Source organism: Capsicum annuum, chromosome 7, assembly GCF_002878395.1.
Source record: "Capsicum annuum cultivar UCD-10X-F1 chromosome 7, UCD10Xv1.1, whole genome shotgun sequence".
In the NCBI taxonomy this organism is placed as follows: Eukaryota; Viridiplantae; Streptophyta; class Magnoliopsida; order Solanales; family Solanaceae; genus Capsicum; species Capsicum annuum.
Genome location: NC_061117.1, coordinates 197,308,263 through 197,331,452, shown reverse-complemented (window position 1 = coordinate 197,331,452; position 23,190 = coordinate 197,308,263).

Genomic DNA, 23,190 nt, shown 5'->3' with positions numbered 1-23,190 from the left:
AGAGTTGGTTTGGGTTGTGTTATGATGCAAAGAGGTAAGGTCATAGCCTATGCCTCTAGACATCTTAAGCCTCATGAAAAGAATCACCCTACCCATGATCTTGAGTTAGCTACTGTTGTGTTTGCTTTGAAAATCTAGAGACATTATCTTTATGGGGTGCATGTTGATATGTTTTCCAATCACAAAATTTTGCAGTACATGTTTACTTAGAGGGAGATAAATCTTCATCAGAGAAGGTGGTAAGAATTGCTGAAGGATTATGATATGAGCTAATGTAGTGGCAACCGCTCTTAGTAGATTGTCTATGGGCAGTGTTGCTCATATGGAGAAAGATAAGAAGGAACTAGTTCGGGAAGTTCATCAGTTAGCTAGATTGGGCGTAAGATTGGTTGATTCAGTTGAAGGGAATGTTTGGGTCCATAGTAGTTTCGAATCTTCTCTAGTTTCGGCAGTGAAAGAGAAGCAGGAAAAGGGTTCTAGTTTGGTCAAACTGAAGGAGTCAGTTAAAAACAAAAAGGTAGAGTGTAATACCCCACATTTTGGACTAGAATGAAAATCCATCATTTCTATGTGTGGATGTTTCAAAAGCCTCAAATCCTATATAAATTTAGTGTGTTAATCAATTATGTAGTGTGGAATTCTATTTGAGCATGAATTTAGATCATAGAGGTCCCCTAACTCAAGTGCAAGTTGAAAGCTTTCCTATCGTTCAAGTTTGAGTGAGTGTCAAAACTTGGGTCAACTTCAATTGACCATAACTTGTTGTATATGATGAACTGGGTGGTTTACTATATATCAAATGAAAGATCTTTGATTTAGCTTTCCAACGATACCAATTTCGCCTAAATCCAATATTAGAGCAAAGAGTTATCCCCATTTTATTCGAGCATGTCAAGCTGGAAAACGGTGATGAAGTTTCTGACGGGCTATCACATTTCTGACAACCTTTTTGATGACATTGTCACATTCTGACGACATTTCTAACGATGTCGTCATCCCTGGGCATAAAATCAAGAATTTGGTCCCCTTTTGTGACGACCATTCGTGACGGTCTATCACGGACCTGACGGCCTGTCACGGATGGCGTCAAGTATATTTTTCCAGCAATTCAAGGGCATTTTTGCAAGGGTATTTTGGTCATTTTCTTTACCTTCCACGACTTATAACCCTAAAGAGGCATAATTTTTCTCATTTTTATTCAGTTAAGCATCTAAAAAACCCTCTCTTACACTCTCAACCACAAGATTAGGGTTTCCATCAAACTCATCTCTCAAAAGCAAGATTCAAGCCTTTTTCCAAGATAATCAAGAATTAAGTTTCCCAATCCAAGAACTCTCCAGCAAATCATCAAGGTTTCCTTGCTAAGGTATGCATGTGTTCATTCATGGACTCCTTTCGTCGATGAAGTTCAAGAACTCTTTTTTTTTTCTAAAACTATATATTATGGTTTTCATGTTATGAATGGATTGTTGATCATGTTTATGTGTTGAATGATGCAAGGATAGAATCTTTATTTGTTATTATGAATCTATGACATCATATGAGTTGAAAACATGTGAGTTTGATTATTTATGATGAGTAATTGTATGATTTACGCCTATGCCTAAGTGGTGCATGTAAGGTGTTTGATAAAATACCTAAGAGACTAGAAATCATGCATTATAGCTAAATTGTGACTAAGTGAAGGATTCATGATAGGCCTTTATGATTCAATGTCATCCATGTTGATAATGTGTCTTGTGAACACTGTTAGATTACTCATGAACTAGTCTTATGGAATTATGCTATGCTTACTTGCAAAACCCACTCATGTACAAGATGTAGAATACCCATGTACTTCATGAAATTCCCCAAGTTATGATATTGTGGATTTTGGTTGTAATATGTAATGAGCATGATATTGAAAGCTATGCAAGTATATACATGTTGTATGAAATTCCCTTCCATGAAATAGATTGTTGAGAACCATGCTTAGTATGAACTCCCTTATTTATGATATTGTGGATTATGGACTCTACTCTTATGATCAAGTCAGTCATGTGTGTCAGTTTCCTTCCATCGAGTCCTGGGGGTACTTGTACCCAAAAAATATAGCTGTGTGCCTAGAGCTATGTCATGTTTTCACGATACTCTTAGTCAAGCCATGATCTATAGAAATCAGTCAGTCATGTAACTCAGGAAAAATTAGTAATCTCAGTAGTTCAATATTCTCAGTAATCTCAGTGCTCAGTAACCTTAGTAAATCCAGTAACTTCAGTACTCTAAATCAATCCTCAGAACTCATTATATTCCATCCGTCATCAGAATCCAGTAAACTCAGTTTTAGCTCCGCTAAACAATACCACTATTTTCAGTTCAGTTAATCAATATCAGTTTAGCAAATTAGTTCAGTTAAGTTATTTAGCTCAGTGTCTTTCAGATAAGAGTAGGATTCAGCACCGAGTGAACCTAGGGATGAGGGCTCACCCACTAGAATAGGATTGAGATTCCTAGAAGCAATCCCTATGTTTCAGAACTACGTTGCCAGTGTAGGTATGAGATGTCACCTGTTAGATAGGACTTACATACTCAGGGGTCACCCGTTAGTACATTTATATGTATAGGATTGATCCCAGGATTCACCCGCTAGATTAGGACTGACTCTACAACAGATGTCTTTACTGGTGGCGTGGTACTGATATCCTTCCAGTCAGGGCAGATATTGGACCACAGTCAGCTTAGCTTGGGGCATGTCGGTTAGATGAACACATCCCACAGTTTCAGTTATAGAATTAGGGCTTTCAGACACAGTCAACTTAGCTTAGTAGTACAGATTCAGTACTGTTAGATACAATTAATGCTTATCATTGTAAATAGACTTCAAGATCACCCATTAGCTAGGACTGATCTCAACTATGATTAATCAGTATCATAATTATTAGATTTAAAGATCACTTGCTAGATAGGACTGATCTCAGACTAAGTTAAATCATCCTTATTATCAGTATACTTATGATCACCCGCTAGATAGGACTGATCTCAGATTTAGTTACTCCAAGTAGAATGGAACTCAGATAGTTCTATCAGAACTTAGACTGTTAGATACAATCGCTCAGTATTGATTATATCGATTAGTCTAATCATTATAGTTATATCAGCTATATCAGTTGTCATAGCTCACGTTACCAGTATTCAGTTTTAGGACTATTAGACACAGTCATTCAAATCAGTTTTTCATAATTTGAACTGTCAGAAATAGTCAATAATCTATTCAGTACCTCAGTAATAGTAAATTCATATCTTCAGCATTCAAACGCAATAGTCAACATTATCACAAGTTCAGTTATAGTTGTTTATGAATGTATGTATTCTCACGTTTATATTAGTTAGCATTGTTCATGCATATAACCCGTTGCATTTAGCCTACCTCACTCGAATACTCAGTACATTCAGACGTATTGATGCATTTGCACTATGGTGCTTTCTCTTATGTTACACCATAGGTTCAAAGGCACGAGCTCTAGATCAAAAGTATTATTCCAGTGTTCAGAGTTTGCAGTAAGTCCTTCTCATTCGAGGATCATATAATTATTGCTATATTTACTATTCAGTTGCTAGATGGAGTTAGTTGGAGACATGTTCCTTCAACTCCTTATTCAATTCAGTTAGAGGCTTTCAGACTAGATGCCAAATTAGATATTCAGATCTCATTATTTTCAGTATTTATGACTTTTTTTGGTATTGTTATACCTTTTTCAGATATTTTGTTATCAGACGTTTATTTAGTTCGAACTTTATGGCCTTTCATGTTCATGTTTCCGTATTTTATGATATATTTTGTAGTATACAGGTATAGATATCATTCATGGGTTAGTTTGTGGTCCTTTGGAGTCATGAGCATCATGTAGCATTCCAGTTTAGAAAATTGAGGTGTTACATAGAGGTTTTCTCCCAAGGGGGCGATTGTGTGTTGAGATACCAAAGTAGATAGTGTGTACCATGTGTTGATGATTTGAGGCAGCGGATTATGGTGGAAGCTCATGGTATGCGTTACTCCATCCATCCAGGATCCACCAAGATGTATCGTGACTTATGGAAAATCTATTGGTGGTGTGGTATGAAGAAAGATATAGCAGAGTTTTTAGCCAAGTGTGCAACTTGTCAACAAGTTAAGGTAGGGCACCAAAGGCCTAGTGGTACATTGCAAGAGTTTGGTATCCCCACTTATAAGTGAGAGGAGGTGAATATGGACTTTGTGACTAGATTACCCCATTCGCGTCATCAACATGATTCGATTTGGGTGATATTAGAAAAATTAACTAAGTTCGCCCATTTCTTACTAGTTCACACATCTCACACAACTGAAGAATATGCCAAGTTGTATATCAAGGAGTTAGTTAGATTGCATGGAGTTTCTTTGTCTATCATCTCTGATTGGGGTACTCAGTTTACCTCTCAGTTTTGGAAAGCCTTTTTGAAGGGTCTCGTATCCAAGTTTATCTTAGTTCATCTTTTCATCCATAGACAGATGGTCAATAAGAGAGGACCATTCATACCTTGGAGGATATGTTGAGGGCATGTGTTTTTGACTTCAAAGATAGTTGGGATGACCATTTGCCACTGATTGAGTTCGCTTATAATAACAGTTACCATTCTAGTATTCAGATGACTCCGTTTAAAGCTCTTATGGGCGGAGATGTAGATCGCCAATTGGATAGTTTGAAGTAGGTGAGGCTACTTTGATTGGGCCAGACATGGTGTTTGAGGCCTTGGAGAAAGTTCAGTTGATTTGAGAGAGATTGAAAGTAGCCTAGAGTCATCAAAAATCTTATGCATACATAAGAAGAAGAGATCTTGAGTTTTCATTCTTTATAATATTCCTAAAATAATTAAATTTTTTCCCCAACTGACATTTAAGTTTATGTTCACCAGTTTGTTTTAGTTTATTTGTAGGGTTATTTATCGGCATCGCAACTTGAAACCTGTCAATACTAAAAGTTTTGAAAGGATCATGCTGGGATGTTGATATTAATTCAAGCCCCATTGGTGATCCATTATCATTGTGTTGATGATCATCCCCTCTCTCACTCTCTAATTCCTCCTCTTTCTCAGTTTCATTTTCTTCATCACTATCTAATGACTCTTGTCCACCTCCCTCAACGTTGTTTTTATATCTCTCCTCAACTTCACTTTTCCCTGACTGAGATTATTCAGGAAGCTACTCCGAATCCCTCTGTCCTGTAGCCTTTTTTGTTGGGTGGTCAGATATTGATCCACTTTCACTTTCTTTTCTTTTAGGATACCAGTTTTACCTACAAATAATAGAAAAACAAAAATTACATTATAATTGATGTATGTATAAATTTTAAAAAATACATTACAAATACCACCAATATAGACACACCAACAACCACCACCACAAACACCACCAACCAATGCCACAAAAACCATGAATATCGATAACAGTGACAACCACCACAAGTACCACCAACTAATGCCACCACAAACATCACCAACCAATGCCACCATTAGCCACCACCAGTGCCACCATGATGACCACCGCCACCACCACCACAACCACCAACACTACAAATACCATCCAACAATACCACGATAGTCAATGGAATATTGCGACAGAAACTAGGGTTTTCTTGAGTTCTTCCTACGATTTTACCATCAAAATTTAAAATTGTAAACCCATTCTCGAAGGTAATACAACTAAAAGTTTTATTTTTCATCATTAACTTAAAAGCCCTTATTTTTTAGAAAAAAATAACAAATATAGAACTCTTCTCAAACTCTGTTACCTATGAGTATAAAAAATGGTTGATACAAGCAAAAATGAAGTCAAAAATAACGCCTATGCGGTCAGAAATGAGAAGAAAACTGATCTATTGTGAAGGATTGCACAATTTATTGAGTAGTTGTTGTTATACTGTATTGTTGAGAAAGAGAAAAGAGCGAGAACTTAAGATTTTAAATGATGAAACATTTTCCTCGAAAATTAGGTGTCAACAGTTTGTCTCTTTTCGTTTGAAGACGATATAGAAGTCTTCAGAAGAAAACATTGACGTGTATCTTATTTTACTCGAAAAAATTATTTTTGATAAAAATACAAGCGAACTCCAATTTAGAGTTGCTATCTCAATATGTCCAATTTTAGAGTGGACGAACCCAATGTGAACTCAAATTCTATGCCTGCAAAATTTATGAAACTGAAAAACAGTACTCAATAAAGGCAAGTGAGTAACTAAGCTTAATTTTTTCAAGAAATTCAAAAAATGGCATGCGGTGCTTAACTAATCTAAAATAAATAAATAAAGGCATTGTAGATTTTAACTAAAGGTATACAAAATATTCAATAGAAGACGAACATATATTAAAAAAGGTTAGATTAGAGGCAGACTAACCAAAAATGACCTATTTTAGGATGGAAGAATCCAATTCATGCTTGCAAAATTTCAAAAATTAAGATAGATTTTTGTAATACCCCGCACTTTTTTCTAACTCAATTTAGCTCCTAGAATGATAAGGGTTAGCTTCAAAAATAAACAACCTTTGATGCATATAAAATTTTCCAGTTCTAGACCCTTTAGTGTGTAGAAAATTGAATTATCTTTCCAACGATACCAATTTCGCCCAAATCCGATACTCGGTTGAGAAGTTATGGCATTTTGACAAGCACCACATCGCGGTGAAGACCAAAATGACAATTATCAATTTTCAGTAGAGCTCCGTGATTGGCCCACATTGCTTTGAATTTCCATTTACCAATTTTCAATTTCCAGTAGCTCACCACGATGGTGGCGTATCGTGGTGATGGCCTAAATGGTATTTCAGTGGCTAACCCTGAGATCTCCACATCTGTTGATTTTCCAGCTCGCAATGATTTTTCAGTGACCCACCGTGATAGTGTGGCGTGTCGAGGTGGCATACCAAATTGGAAATTTTCTTTCCTTTCCAATTCCATTTAAAATTTTAAAAGGGTAGTTTGGTCTTTTCCCATGTCCCAATTCATGGATAACATATGATTAAGCTCATTCTAAGCACTTTATGCATACTTTTCATTAATTTTCTCTCAAAGAACACCCTAGATCTCAAAACATACTCTCCCAAGAAATCAAATTTCCTCCATTATTTTTCCAAGATAGCTCAAAATTAAGGATTTTCAATTCAAGAACTCATCTTCAAAAGCACAAATAGGAATCCAAAATCAAGTGTGCTCATCAATTTCATCAATTAAGGTGTGTGGGGTTTATGAACAAGGATATTCTTTCATCCTTGTGCCCAAAACTAATTTTTAATTACAAATTTACATGATTTTGTATGAATATACATGAGTTTCAAATAAGGTTTCATACCCATTATTGTTATTTGCAAGATTATGAGATTTCAAGTGATTTAGAAGTTGAATTGCATGTCTATTTTCATATTTTCATACGTATTACAGTAAATTCTAGATTTTGAGTTGAATTATCAATACTTACATCATCAAGCATGGACATTATGATGTTTTGACATGAATTTGATGCATGAGTCATTAAGCCCTAATTGAGTATTACTATTTCAAGACTTATGGTCCTATAAGCACCCTATGACTAGATTATTTTCAGAATTTTGATAGAGATTTGATCTTTTGATCTCAGCTTAAATATGAAATCCAGTTTACAATTTCAGATTACAGTTTAACTTAGCAATTATACAGTTGGTTTTTGTAATAAACCAATATACTAGATTTTAAAGTGGATTTCCAACAGAATGGGCATACAAATTAAAGGGAGTAGTATTTAGCACCGAGTTAGGTATGTTCCCATGCCCTAGAACTACAAACCAACGTAGGTTCAAATTATTATATTATTCCCAGTACTATATGGATAACAGATACAGATGTGATCACTTAGATTAAGTTATACTCCTTGGCAAGAGTATGACACCTCTCCCCAACGTGAGGTTTTCCCATAAGGGAACTAGACATTGAACTCCATGATAACTCATATGTTTATGTTGATTAGAAGAACCTCCCTAACAATAAAGAATTTCAAAATAGTTTTTAAAAGTATTTCCCTATAGACTGCAAACTATATATTTTAGAATAGAATAATCCTAACAGAAAAGCTTTTAGAACCTAAGTGTAGAGGCTCTCAAATTTATTCAGACATTATTTTATAATAGATATTTTCTATGAGATTTCAGATTTTCAAATTTTAGATACAGAAGTGAGTTCTTTATACACTAGACAGTATGATTTAGAAACAAAATACCAGTACGGGTTTTAGCAACTAAATGTTATGACTCACTAGATATATGCAACATGTTTTTCTATTCTTGATTATGATTTACAGTTTTTAGATATTCCTGCTTATGTGAGTCATTTACATTTGGCATGCATTATTTTATAAATCGTGATGATGTTGAAATACTATTTTACTTATGCATTTACCCCCATATACTCAGTACATTCTTAAAGTACTGATCTATATATATGTTTATGATACGATTCAAATGTCCACCTTAGATTTTGATGACATCTTTGAAGGCCAACACGTAAAGGCTCAAGACTTGGTCACCCTGAGAGCACAAGGATATGCAAGGAAGGATCATTTTTGGCATGAATTAAAGAAATCTCATGTGTGAAAGGTTGCTTACATTGATGCTTACCCGAGAACCACAAGCCTTGAAGTATGAACCATACTCAATTTTTGAGAACATTGAAAATGCGCCATTCATTCAAGTTATAACATACCTTGGCTACCCCTTTATTAAGGGTATTTTATACATTACATATGGTGTATTTACACACTATGGCATCCCCTCTCATTAAGGGCAAAGTGGTCTTTTTATCTTCATTTGTAATATATTATAAATAGGCCCCTTTAGTCTTATTTTCATTAGTTTTTGGAAGAATAAATGATTGAAACATAAATCCTCTCTCTTGAGAGTAGAATACTTTAGGTAGTCTTAGTTTAGGGCTTGGAAAAGCTAATATTGATCTTTACTTGGAAATGATGAATGTTGAGCTGAGTTGATTCCCTTGGAAGCCACCGTAAGAGTGTGGTTTGGATTATTACATTCATTAAGGGTTTTTTATTTTAATACACTCTTTAGTTCTTAATATTGTAATAATCTTGGTCTTACTATCTATCCTTTACTTTTGTTGTTGTTATCTTGTGTAGTGGACTGTTTTGGGTCCTTTAGTGAATCCAAAACTTGTGTTATTGTTGTTCATCTTGTTCATCACATTTTGTAGCTGTTTTTTGGTGATATATACATCATTGTATCTTGTATTCTTCTTGTTGATTGCGAATCCGAGAGTGATCTCCAAAAAGGTCCTCGGATCTTTAAGATTTGCGGACTGTTTTGGAGTTATTTTATGTTTCTCTTGTCTTTATTGTATCATTTGGTATCAGAGCCGAGTTTGATTTCGTTCCTACGAAGTCAATCTTGGGTTTGTTACTTAGAAAACAAAAAAACTGAAAACTGAAAAAAAAAATTTCCATATAAGTTGAAATCTGTCCATTTTTGTTTCTTGGCCAAAAATTGTGTTCTTGTTGTCTTGGCCAAGATTTGTTTGTTGTGTGTCTATATCTAGTAGTATTCTTATTTGTTTTTTCATTTCTAGTGTTAGTTTTCTTGTCCACTAGAACTTTGAGTCTAGATATAAACTTGAGCTTAAACTTGTTGAAAGTTGTTGTTGTAAACATTGTTGTGGCCATGTAATATTGTTGTTGTTCAAGCTTGGTCATGTATTGTATTGTGGATTTAGAGTTGGACATTGGGTTTTGTTTTTTTGTTGTTAGATATTTGAGGTTGAACATATGTTGTTGATGATGGAGAACCCAACATGAACCTTAGAATTTCAAGTGTTGTGTTCTTGATGTTCTTGGTGTTCTTCACCACCTTCATAACTTGTTGAAGATAAGGTTTTGTTTGATATTAACACCAAGAAGAAAAAGAGTGGTATTGTTGTTAGTATTGAAGCCTTTTTTTAACCACCCTTAAGACTTCTCCAACAATCTTTCAAGTTTTAAGATCATTCAAAACTTTTCCTACACAAAACAAAGACTTTACAACCACTTCCAACAACCTTCCATAATTTAAGGACCTTGTTTTGTGGGAATAGTATTAGTCAAGTCAAGACTTTTGTTTGAAAATTGAAAAGAGTTCCAAAACTTGTAGTTTCCCTCCATTAACCAAATCTCAACCATCCAAATTGAAAATTGACCAAGACTTCCAAATTGAAAAATAACAACTTGTTTAAAAACCACAACCAATACGTGGCTGCCACATCATTACTGCTACTGTTCATGCAATATTTTTGAGCTCAAAATTTTTGATTCTTAGTTTCATTTTTATTGTCCCTTAGTTTCGTTGTTGGTTCTAATACTAATTAGCAACTAGTAATCACCTACTTAGTTGTAGATTAGTTGTTGAGCCTGTTTCTTTCGTGTCTTCATTATTTATGTGCTTTTCTTATTTTTTAACTCGTCGTAACTTCTTTGTTTCAAGTTCGTTAGTAGATTTTATTTTGTGTGTTGAGTTGATCAAACAAGAATCTATTCCTGCTGTCAAGTAGAATTGACATCTTATTGACTACCGGAGTATAAGCAACTTTCAATATTCACCGCTCCAAATTATGAGGATCACAAAGTGAGTGAATACGAGCGTTGGTGAGGATCTTTTACTACTAATATTGTTTGTTCATTTTGTAGGTTTAAAAGGTAATATAAGGGGAACATGTCTTCGATAGATGGGGATTAATGTGAATACAATATGGGAGACTATGATTGTAGTAAGGTTTTTTCTGACACGAAGTTGAGGGAGATTGCGGAGGCTATGAAAATAGCCATGATCAAAACTTGGGCAGATTTGAAAGTTACTGTTTTGAGGGAGAAAATGAGGTGAATAAAGTACCTAGTGCTTATGGTGACTTTGAAGATGATATAGGACCTCATGATGGATCATATGATAAAGTTGGAGCATATGAGGAGTCTTATAATTCTCACTCCGAACCTAGATTTGGTGTTAGGTATAACCCTTTCATTCAAAATACTTATGAGACATATGATGAGAGTACACGTGAGAAGTGTGAATATTCATATTCTCAACCTTGTAGTACTTCTTATCAAGGTCGATATAGTGTGAATGGTTATACTAGCTATAGTGGAGGTTGTCCAATGAGAAGAAGAGGGTATGCATCTCTAAGACCAAGGGGTACTCGTATGCCGTAAAATGTTGATCCAAGAAGGAGTGTACACTCTAGCAAGGTGACCATTTGTAGGATATCGGGCTACCTCATTGTGTTAAATGATAGGTACTATAGATTGACTACTTGGGGTTGTTTTGCGATCCTTTACACCGATAGGATAAAGTTATCTTCTCCCAATATGAATACTATGAGGAGGTGTGGTGCGATATTTTCCCCTTGGCCTATGGTCATGTATACTTAGGCACCAATTGGTTTGCACAACATCAAGTTCCTAACGTGGAAAATTAGCCTAATATTATAAGAGACCAACGGGGAAATCGCCTCATGACTTACTTGCAATGCATACCTACTCCAATCCAAATAATTATGAGAGACAAAATATTGAGTGCACGGTGGTAATCTGAGAGTGGAAAAAGAAGAGGTTGTGTGGAGCGAAGTGAGGGGATTACCACCAAACTATGCTAACATTGGTTGTCCTTCTATTTTTAAGGATATTTGTGTAGGTACTAACATGGAAAGTGAAGACGAACAATGCCAAAAGAAAGTTACTTCCCAATCTTTTGGGAGGACCTTCACACCATGACAAAGAAGAATCTACTCAAGGACTCTAAGGTAAAATGGCTAACTCTTACACTTTTGTACATGTGAATAATAATTGTGCGGCTAGTAGCCCATTGAGTGTGAGTTGTAGCTTGCGTATATGTGAGTCTATTATTTCTTTGCCACTTGATAATGATGTACAAGTTGTGAATATGGATACACTAGTTGATCCTATTGATGACCGAATCGACTTTTCTTGTAAGATCGATTTATTTACACCTAGTGTTGAAACCATTATGTTGAATAAAAGAACATTATCTTCTAAAATTTATGTTGATCAACTTATGTGTTAAAATTACCCACCACTTGAGGATGTGTATGATATAATTAATGAACCTCAAGTGTGTGATAATGTTGAAAATGTTGATCAAAGAAATAGGAGTGAACTCGAGAGCTATTCTTGGTATAATTTTGCACTTCAAATCTCTTTGAAACTTGATATCAATCTTTTAGAGAGTGATGAACGTGTTTGTTACGAATCTGCCCATGAAATAGATCATTCTCTCTTTAGGTGTAATGTCTTATTTGAAGATGATATAACCACTCCTAATGAACCTAGTGGTGAAAATGATAGTATAGCTTGCCTTAGAAGCTATAGCCGATATGCTAACCCACTATGGTGTGACAATATTTATACTAAAGATGGAAATCACTTATTGGAAGATGAAAGTACTCTTAAGGGTAAGGAATGTGTAGTCTTGGAAACTACTTCTTCTTCTACTTTGTGTGATTTTATTGTTGAGAGTACTCATGGTGATGACTGTGAAACTAGTAGTAAGTACACACATGAGGGCACCTTAATAGAAGTTGACTTGAGTGATACCTTTCTCTACTCTCTATTTGCTTTGGATAATATGTATGCTATTGTAGAGAGTACGCCATTTAGTTTGGATATAGACCACGAGAAAGGGGAGTGTTGTCTAGACTCGTGTCTATGGCCACTCTTCCCGTTTGACCCTGATGCCAAATATAGATTTTATGATGATGGGGTACCCAACTTGTTGCTTGGTTTATATGAAAAGAAAAGTATCACTTTTGGTAAATTCCATAACCAAATCCTTTGTGCATTTTTCATAAATTATTTAATATTTAGTTCAAGGGATCATTGGTTATATTCTAACTATGTAAAACCTTGGAATGTTGAGGTGATTTATCGTGCTAAACCTAACCCTTATTCCATGAGGAGTTTGTATTTGTGTGTCCTTTCTTTGGTTTTGCAAGGTTTGCATTCGAGGTTGAATCCTTTTTAAGATGGGGAGGATGATACGATTCAAATGGCCACCTTAGCTTTTGATGACATCTTTGAAGGCCAACACGTAAAGGCTCAAGACTTGGTCACCCCGAGAGCACAAGGATTCGCAAGGAAGGATCATTTTGAGCATGACTTAAAGCTATCTGGGGTGTGGAAGGTTGCTTAGTTGCTTACATTGATGCTAACCCGAGAACCACAAGCCTTGAAGTATGAACCAGAGCATTGAAAAGGCACCATTCATTCAAGTTATAACATACCTTGGCTTCCCCTTCATTAAGGGTATTTTATACATTACATATGGTGTATTTACACACCATGGTAGCCCCTCTCATTAAGGGCAAAGTGGTTTTTTTATCTTTATTTGTAATATATTATAAATAGGACCCTTTAGTCTTATTTTTAATAGTTTTTGGAAGAATTAACCATTGAAACACAAATCCTCTCTCTTGAGAGTATAACACTTTGGGTAGTCTTATTTTAGGGCTTGGAAAAACTAATATTGATCTTTGCTTGGAAACGGTGAATCTTGAGGTGAGTTGATTCCCTTGGCAGTCATCATAAGAGTATGGTTTGGATTATTACATTCATTAGGGGTTTTTGAGTTTAATACACTTTGTAATTCTTAATATTGTAATAATCTTGGTCTCACTATCTATCCTTTACTTTTGTTGTTGTTATCTTGTGTAGTGGACTATTTTGGGTCCTTTATTGAATTCGAAACTTGTGTTATTGTTGTTCATCTTGTTCATCACATTTTGTATCTGTTTTTTGGTGATATATACATCATTGTATCTTGTAATTTTTTGTTGATAGCGAATCCGAGAGTGGTCTCCAAAAAGGTCTTCGGATCCTTAAGATTGGTGGACTATTTTGGAGTTATTTCATGTTTTTCTTGTCTTTATTGTATCAGTCTATGTGCTACATTGTCTCATAATGTAGGTTTAGGTGCTCAGTTTCAGCAGTGTGAGTGATTTCGAGCATCTTTATCTACATCCTGACAGTTGGTGAGTCCTCTTAGTTCGGGGACTTAGTTTTTCAGTTTTTTTTCTAGTTTATTTGTATAGATAATTCAGACAGTTTGAGTCAAATGGGGGTTTGTCCCAGTGACTCTCTAGTTATTAGTAGTAGAGGCTTGTCAGACTGCTAAATATGATTTCAGATTATTCAATATTGATCATTTAGACTATTGAGTCTAGTATTTTCCAGAGATTATATTTAGATATTCTCAGTTAGCTTAGATAGATTTCCGCATTCTAGTTTTGATATTATAACTACATTCCCTTGTTATGAGATTCAGACTTAGTAGAAGACAGACAGGGTTAACTTAGGGCTACTCATAGTCTTAAGCACCGTGTGACATCTAGGGACCAGGTTTTGGGGTGTTACAACCTTGGTATCAGAGCCTAAGGTTTAAAAGAGTCCTAGGGAGTCATAAAAGCCACATTACGTAGAGTCTTCATCATGGGTGTGAAGCGTACCACATTTATGAGCAAGAGGCTACGAGACATTTTTAGGAAATCATCTCTTTCTTTCACGATCTATCATGCTTACAGTATCTCTATCTGCTTTTAGCTAGTGCTTTTATGTGAAAGTTGAATATGAATCCTTGTCGAACTAATGCCCGTAGAAATGATAACCGGCCACCCTAACCTGCTGACCCTCTAAATAAGAATGTATCCCAAGCTAAATTTTAGACTGCCTTTTAGGCGTTGGCCCAGGCAGTAACTGCCAATGTTTAGGGAAACCATCATACAGTAGTCCCACTTCAGTAGAACGATGATTTAGTAGTAGGCAGAATCTGAGACTTAATGAGAATGAATCTACCTGAGTTCTTTGGGTCAAAAATAGGTAAGGACCTGTATCTTTATTCAGATAAGGTGAAAAAGATCACCCAGATTATGCATGTTTCTAAAGAAGAGAGTGTGGAGTTAGCATCTTATAGATTAAAAGATGTAGCGTATGATTGGGTAGTTATGTTAAAGAATGGTAGAGGTGAGAATGTAGCTCCTATGAGTTAGCAAGTGTTTCAAAATGTATTTCTAGACAGGTTCTTTTCACATAAAATATGAGAAGCTAAGATAGAGGATTTTGTGAACCCTGAGGCAGGGTTCGATGACAGTGAAGGAGTACTGCCTTAAGTTCAATCAATTATCTAAGTATGCCCCTGATACATGACTGATCCTAGGGCATGTATAAATAAATTTGTTACTGGAGTATCTAGTTTGGTAGTCAAGGAGTATAGGACTGCCATGATCATTAGGGACATGGACCTTTCTAGGTTAATGATTCATGCCTAGCAGATTGAGGCAGAGAAGTTGAAAGAAAGAGATAAGGGAAATAAGAAGGCTAGAATTGGGCAATTTAAGTATGGTCAGATTAGGTCTAGAGAGGGAAATTGTTCACAGTTTTAGAATTGTTCATCCATGCCAGCACCATCTTCAACTAGTTCTCCCGCCCCCAGATCTAGACAGAAGTAGTGGGGTAAGACTTCTATGTCTATTTCTTAGAATAGTGTGAGTGGAAAACCCAGTTATCCTCCATGTACTAAGTGTGGTAAGAATCATCCTGGTGAGTGCGTGTTGGGGCAGAAGGGCAGTTATGGTTGTGGTAAGTTGGGACATGGAATCAAAGAGTATCCGCATGCTAAGCCGGGAAACATAGATGTTCGACCCCAGACTTAGGATACTAGTACACCAGTTCCTCCTCAGGATGCATCATTCACTACCGGTGGAGGTTAGCGCCAGAATAAGTTTTATGCTTTACCATCCCATCAGGAGCAGGAGGATTCACCAGATGTTGTTACTGGTATACTTCATGTCTTTCATATTGATGTTTATATGTTGTTAGACCCCGGGTCAAGTTTCTCTTATGTAACCTCATTAGATTCAGTGAATTTTGAACTAGGTACTAAAAAGATCCTTGAGCTCTTCCTAGTTTCTACCCTAGTGGGTAAGTCAGTTATTGCTAAATAGATCTATAAAAAGTATCCTAACACTGTCCTTCATAAAATCATGTTAGCAGACCTAATAGAGTTAGATATGGTTGACTTTGACCTTATTTTTGGTATGGATTGGATCTATTCTTATTATACATCCATAGATTTTTGCACCCGAGTGGTGAAGTTTCAGTTTCCAAATGAGCCAATCTTTGAGTCGGAAGGAAATTCAGTGTCTCCCAAGAGTCATTTTATATCCTACCTTAAAGCTAGAAAGTTGATATCTAAAGGGTGTATTTATCATCTCATTTGAGTCAAAGACTCTAAGTCTGAGACCTCAACAGTTCAGTCAGTCAGTGTAGTCAATGAGTTTCCTGATATCTTTCCTGAAGATTTTCCAGGGGTACCTCCCGATAGGGAAATAGAATTCAGTACTAACCTTTTCGCAGACACTCAGCCTATCTCTATTCCTCCATATCGTATGGCTCCAGCTAAGCTTAAAGAGTTAAATGAATAACTCAAATATCTTTTAGATAAAGGTTTCATAAGACCCAGTGTTTCTCCATGGGACACTCCCGTCCTATTCATGCATAAGAAAGATGATTCTGTGCGAATGTCATTGACTATCGTCAGCTGAATAAAGTCACAGTAAAAAAAAATATCCCCTTCCTAGAATCGATGATTTATTCGATCAACTCCAAGGTACAAGTTACTTCTCAATGATAGACCTTAGATTTGGCTATCATCAACTTAGAGTAAGGGAATGTGATATTCCAAAAACAACTTTCAGAACCAGTTATGGTTATTTCGAGTTTCTAGTTATGTCCTTCGGACTAACAAATTCCCCCACAACCTTCATGGACTTGATGAATTGAGTGTTCAAATAGTATCTGAACATATTTGTCATAGTCTTTATCGATGATATTCTTGTCTACTCTCATAGTAAGGATGATCATGTAGACTATCTTAGAATTGTGTTGTAAACTCTTAGAGATCACCAATTATTCACCAAATTCAACAAATATGAATTTTGGCTAAGATCAGTAGCGTTCCTCGGTCATATTATTTCTAGTTATGGTATTAGAGTTGATCCCCAAAAGATGAAAATAGTAAGAAACTGGCCTAGATCTATTTCTCTGTCAGACATTAGAAGTTTCTTGGGTTTAGATGGCTATTACATATATTTCATTGAGGGTTTCTCATTTATTGCATCTCCTATGTCTATATTGGCTTAGATGAAGGTTAAGTTTAAGTGATTAGATTCTTGTAAGAAGAGTTTATAGGATTTGAAGACTCGACTTACTTCAACCCCAGTTTTAGCATTACCTGATGGTACAGATGGGTTTGTTATATATTGTGATGCTTCTAGAATCGGTTTTGGCTGTGTTTTGAGGTAGAGAGGTAAGGCCATAGCCTATGTCTCTAGACAACTTAAGCCGCATGAAAAGAGCAACCCTACCCATGATCTCGAGTTAGCTGCTGTTGTGTTTGCATTAAAATTCTAGAGGCACTATCTTTGTGGGGTGTATGTTGATGTGTTTACAGATCACAAAAGTTTGCGGTATGTGTTCACTCAGAAAAAGTTAAATCTTCGTTAGAGAAGGTGGTTAGAATTATTATAGGATTATGATATGAGTGTGTTGTATCATCCGGGTAAGGCCGATGTAGTGGCAGGCGCCCTTAGTAGATTGTCAACGGGCAGTGTTGATCAAGTGAAGGGTGATAAGAGGGAGTTAGTTTGGGAAGTTCACCAATTAGCTAGATTGGGTGTAAGTTTGGTTGATTCAGCTGAAGAAAATATTTGGGTCCAGAGTAGTTCTGAATCTTCTCTAGTTTTGGAAGTGAAAGAAAAGCAGGATAAGGATCCTTGTTTGGTCAAAATGAAGGGTTCAATTAAAGACCAAAAGGTAGAGGTTTACTCCCAAGGGGGAGATGGTGTGTTGAGGTACCAAAGTAGATTATGTGTGCCAGGTGTTGATGATTTGAGGCAGCGAATTATGGCGGAAGCACATGGTGCATGTTACTCCATTCATCCAGGAGCCACCAAGATGTACCGCGACTTGTGGAAAATATATTGGTGGAGTGGTATGAAGAAAGATATAGCAGAATTTGTAGCCATGTGTGCAACTTGTCAACTGGTTAAATAAGAGCATTAAAAACTTGGTGATACATTGCAGGAGTTTCGTATCCCCGCTTAGAAGTGGGAAGAGGTGAATATGGACTTTGTGACAAGATTACCCCATTCGTGTCTCCAGCATGATTCAATTTGGGTTATTGTAGACAGATTGACTAATTAGCTCATTTATTGCCATTTCACACATCCTATACAACTGAAGATTATGCTAACCTGTATATCAGAGAGTTAGTCAGATTGCATGGAGTTCTTTTATCTATCATCTCAGATAGGGGTACTCAGTTTATTTCTCAGTTTTGGAGAGCCTTTCAGAAGGGTCTTGGTAACCAAGTTCATCTTAGTTCATCTTTTTATCGCAGACAGAGGGTCAGGCAGAAAGGACCATTCAGATTCTAGAAGATATGTTGAGGGCAGGTGTTCTTGATTTCAATGGCAGTTGGGATGAGCATTTGTCATTGATTGAGTTTGCCTATAATAACAAGTACCATACTAATATTCAGATGGCCTCGTTTGAGTATTTTTAAGGTCTAAGATGTAGATCACCAATTAGTTGGTTCAAAGTGGGTAAAGCCGCTTTGATTGGGCTAGATATGGTGTTTGAAGCCATGAAGAAAGTTCAGTTGATTCGAGAGAGATTGAAAATAGCCCAGAGTCATCAGAAATATTATGTAGACGTAAGGAGAAGAGATCTTGAGTTTGAGGTTGATGATCTTGTGTATTTGAAAGTTTCACCCATGAAAGGGGTGAAGAGATTTGGAAAAAAGGGAAAGCTTAGTCCCTGCTATGTAGGCCCCTACTGTATTTTGACCCATGTTAGAAAGGTAGCGTATGAGCTTAAGCTACCCGCAGATTTGTCCTCAGTTCATCCAGTGTTCCAAGTGTCCTTTTCGAAGAAGTGCACAGATAATTCAGCTGTTTTAGTCCCTCTAAAAAGTACAGATATTCAGAATAGCCTCTCATATGAAGAAGTTCCAGTTGGGATTCTTGATCATCAGATCCATAGACTAAGGAACAAAGAAATTTCCTTGGTTAAAGTTCTGTGGCAAAATTAGTCCATTGAGGGCGCTACTTGGGAAGCAGAAGCAGACATGCATACCAATTATCCTCATCTCTTCTCCATGAACTCATATTCAGCCGAAGTTAACAGTCTTCCTTTAATTTAGTTCTTTTCCAATCTCAGATTAAGCTATATAGTGGTCTTCATGTAAATTCATGCACTCACAGATTAGCTCATTCGTTCAGTATGTTCTAGATTCAGTCATGCAGTTTGTTTTAGTTGTGCATGTTAGCACATAGCCTCAGATTTCTCAATATTTTCAGTTTATCCAGCCATATTCTAGGATGAATGTTCTCAAGGGGGAGATAATGTAATACCCCACAGTTTTTCCTAGCTCAATTTTGCTCCTAGAATGATGAGGGTTAGCTTCAAAACTGAATAACCTTTGATACATATAATTTTTTCTAGTTCTAGACCCTCCAGTGTGTAGAAAATAGAAATAGCTTTCCAACGATACTAATTTCCCCCAAATCCGATGCTCGGTTAAGAAGTTATGACGTTTTTAGTAATACAATATGGCATTTCGACAAGCACCGTGTCGCGGTGAAGACCAAAATGGTAATTATCAATTTTCAGTGGACCTCCGTGATTGGACCGTGTTGCGTTGAATTTTTATTTATCAATTGTCAATTTCCAGTAGCTCATCGCGATGGTGGCACATCGTGGTGATGGCCTAAATGTCATTTCAGTGGCTTACCGCGAGAGCTCCACGTTGCATTGATTTTTCAGTTCGCAATAGTCAATTTCTAGTAAGCCATCACGATAGTGTGTCGCGTCACGGTGGCATGCCAAATCAGAATTTTTCTTTCCTTTCCAGTTCTGATTAAAATTTTAAAAAGGGTAGTTTGGTGTTTTCCCAAGCCCCAATTCGTGGATTACACAGGATTAAGCTTATTCTAAGCACTTTATGTGTACTCCCCCAGGAAATCAAATTTCCTCCATTCTTTTTCCAAAATAGCTCAAAATTAAGGATTTCCAAATCAAGAACTTAAAAAATTCAACTTCAAAAGCACAAATAAGAATCCAAAATCAAGTGTTCTCATCAATTTCATCAATTAAGTATGTGGGGTTTATGAATAAGGATATTCTTTTATCCTTGTGCCCAAAACTAATTTTAAATTACAAATTTACATGATTTTGTATGAATATACATGAGTTTCAAATTAGGGTTCATACCCATTATTGTTATTTGCAGATTATGAGATTTCAAGTGATTTAGAGGCTGAATTGCATGTCTATTTTCATATTTTCATACGTATTACAGTAAATTCCATATTTTGAACTGAATTATCAATACTGACATTATCAAGCAGGAACATTATGATGTTTTGACATGAATTTGATGCATGGGTCATTAAGCCCTAATTGAGTATTACTATTTCAAGACTTATTGTGCTATAAGCACCCTGTGACTAGATTATTTTCAGAATTTTGTTAAAGATTTGATCTTTTGATCTCAGCTTAAGTATGAAATCCACTTTACAGTTTAAGGTTACAATTTAACTTAGCAATTATACAGTTGGTTTTGTAATAAACCGATATACTAGATTTTAAAGTGATTTCCCATAGAATGGGCATACAGATTAAAGGGGGTAGTATTAGCACCGAGTTGGGTATGTTCTCATGCCCCAAAACTACGATCTAACATAGGTTCAGATTATTAGATTATTCCTATTTCTATATGGATGACAGATACAGATGTGATCACTTAGATTAGGTTATACTCCTTGGCAAGAGTATGAGATCTCTCCCCAACGTGAGGTTTTCCCATAAGGGAACTAGATGTTGGACTCCATGATATCTCACATGGTTTATGTTATCTAGGAGAACCTCTCTAAAAGTAACGACTTTTAGAATAGTTTTTAAAAGTATTTCCCAACAGACTACAAACTACTGAATTCAGAATAGAATAATCCTAACATAAAAGCTTTTAGAAACTAAGTGTAAAGGCTAACAACTTTATTCAGACATTATTTTATAAAAATATTAGCTATGAGATTTTAGATTTTCAGATTTCGGATATAAAAGTGAGTCCTTTCTACACTAGAAAATATGATTTAAAGACAGAATACTAGTACAGCTTTTAGAAACTAAATGTTATGAATCACTAGATTTATGCAACATGATTTGCTATTCTTGATTATGATTTACAATTTTCAGATCTTTCAGCTTATGTGAGTCATTTACATTGGGCATGCATTATTTTATAAATTGTAATGATGTTGAGATATTATTTTACTTATGCATTCACCCCCATATACTCAGTACATTCTCAAAGTATTGATCCACATATACGTCTATGTACTACATTGTCTCATAATATGGTTCAGGTGCTCAATTTCAGCAACGTGAGTGATTTAAAGCATTTCCATCTACATCCCGATAGTTGGTGAGTCCTTATAGTTCGGGGACTTAGTCTTTTAGTTTTTTTTTCTTCAATTTATTAGTATAGATGATTTAGACAGTTCGAGTCAGCTGGGGGTTTGTCCCAGTGACTCTCTAGTTATTAGAAGTAGAGGCTTGTCAGACTACTAGATATGATTTCAGATTATTCAGTATTGATTGTTCAGACTATTGAGTTTAGTCTTTTCCAGAGATTATATTCAGATATTCTCAGTTAGCTCAGACAGATTTTCGCATTCTAGTTTTGATATTATATTTATATTCCCTTGTTATGAGATTTAGACTTAGTAGAAGGCAGACATGATTAACTTAGGGCTACTCATAGTCTTGAGCACCGTGTGACGTCTCAGGACCATATTTTGGGGCGTTACAATTTTTTATTCCTTTTTTTAATCTTTCTTTTTTTTTCCTTTTTTTCAAGAAATACAAAAAGCAAGAATGCAGTGCTTAACTAATTAAGAAAAAATGGTACAAGCAAAGATAACATCTAGTGCTTAAATAATAAAATAAGTGCATTGTGATATGTGCAGGTAAAGACAAAGCATGAAGTGATTAAATAATAAAATAAATGCATTGCGATGTGCAAATAAATGAAAAAATGACATGTGGTGCTTAAATTATACAACCAATACATTGCAATATGTGCAAGAAAAAAGGCCAAGATGAAATGCAGTGCTTAAATGATAAAACATGCATATCGATATTTGTGAGGCGTGCAGTGCCTAAGTGATAAAATAAATACATTGCGATATGTGCGTACAATGGTTAAATAATAAAATAAATACATTCTGATATATGTCAGCAAAGGCAAAGATGACATCCAGTGCTTAAATAATAACATAAATGTATTACAATAATTGCGAGGCATGCCGTGCTTAAATGATAAAATGCATTGCGATATATGCGTGCCGTGCTTAAATGCATAGAAATATGCATCGATAAAGGCAAAAATGACATGCGATGCTTAAATGATAAAATAAATGCATTGCAATACTTGCGAGGCATGCAGTGCCTAAATGATAAAATGAATGCATTGTGATATATGCGTGCAGAGCTTAAATGCATAGCAATATGCACCGATAAATGCAAAAATGATATGCGATGCTTAAATGATAAAATAAATACACTGCGATGCGTGTAGATTAAGGCAAAGATAACATGCGGTGCTTAAATGATAAAATAAATACATTGCGATGCGTGCAGATAAAAACAAAGATATCATGTGGTGCTTAAATGATAAAACAAATGCATTTTAATATGTGCAAATAAAGGCAAGGATAGCATGCGGTGCATAAATAAATAATGCATTACGATGCAAGCAAATAAATTGAAGAATGACATGCAGTGCTTAAATGATAAAATAAATGCATTGTGATAAGTGCAAATAAAGGAAAAAATAAAATGCAGTGCTTAAATGATAAAATAAGTGCATTGCGGTATGTGCGGAAAAAGGCAAAAAAAAATCAGTGCTTAAGTAATAGAATAAATGCATTGCGAGATGTGCAAGCAAAGAAAAAAAGAAATGCAATATTTAAATAATAAAATAAATGCATTGGGATATGTGCAAATAAAGGTATGAAAAACATACAATGCTTAAATAATAAATGATAAAATAAATATATTG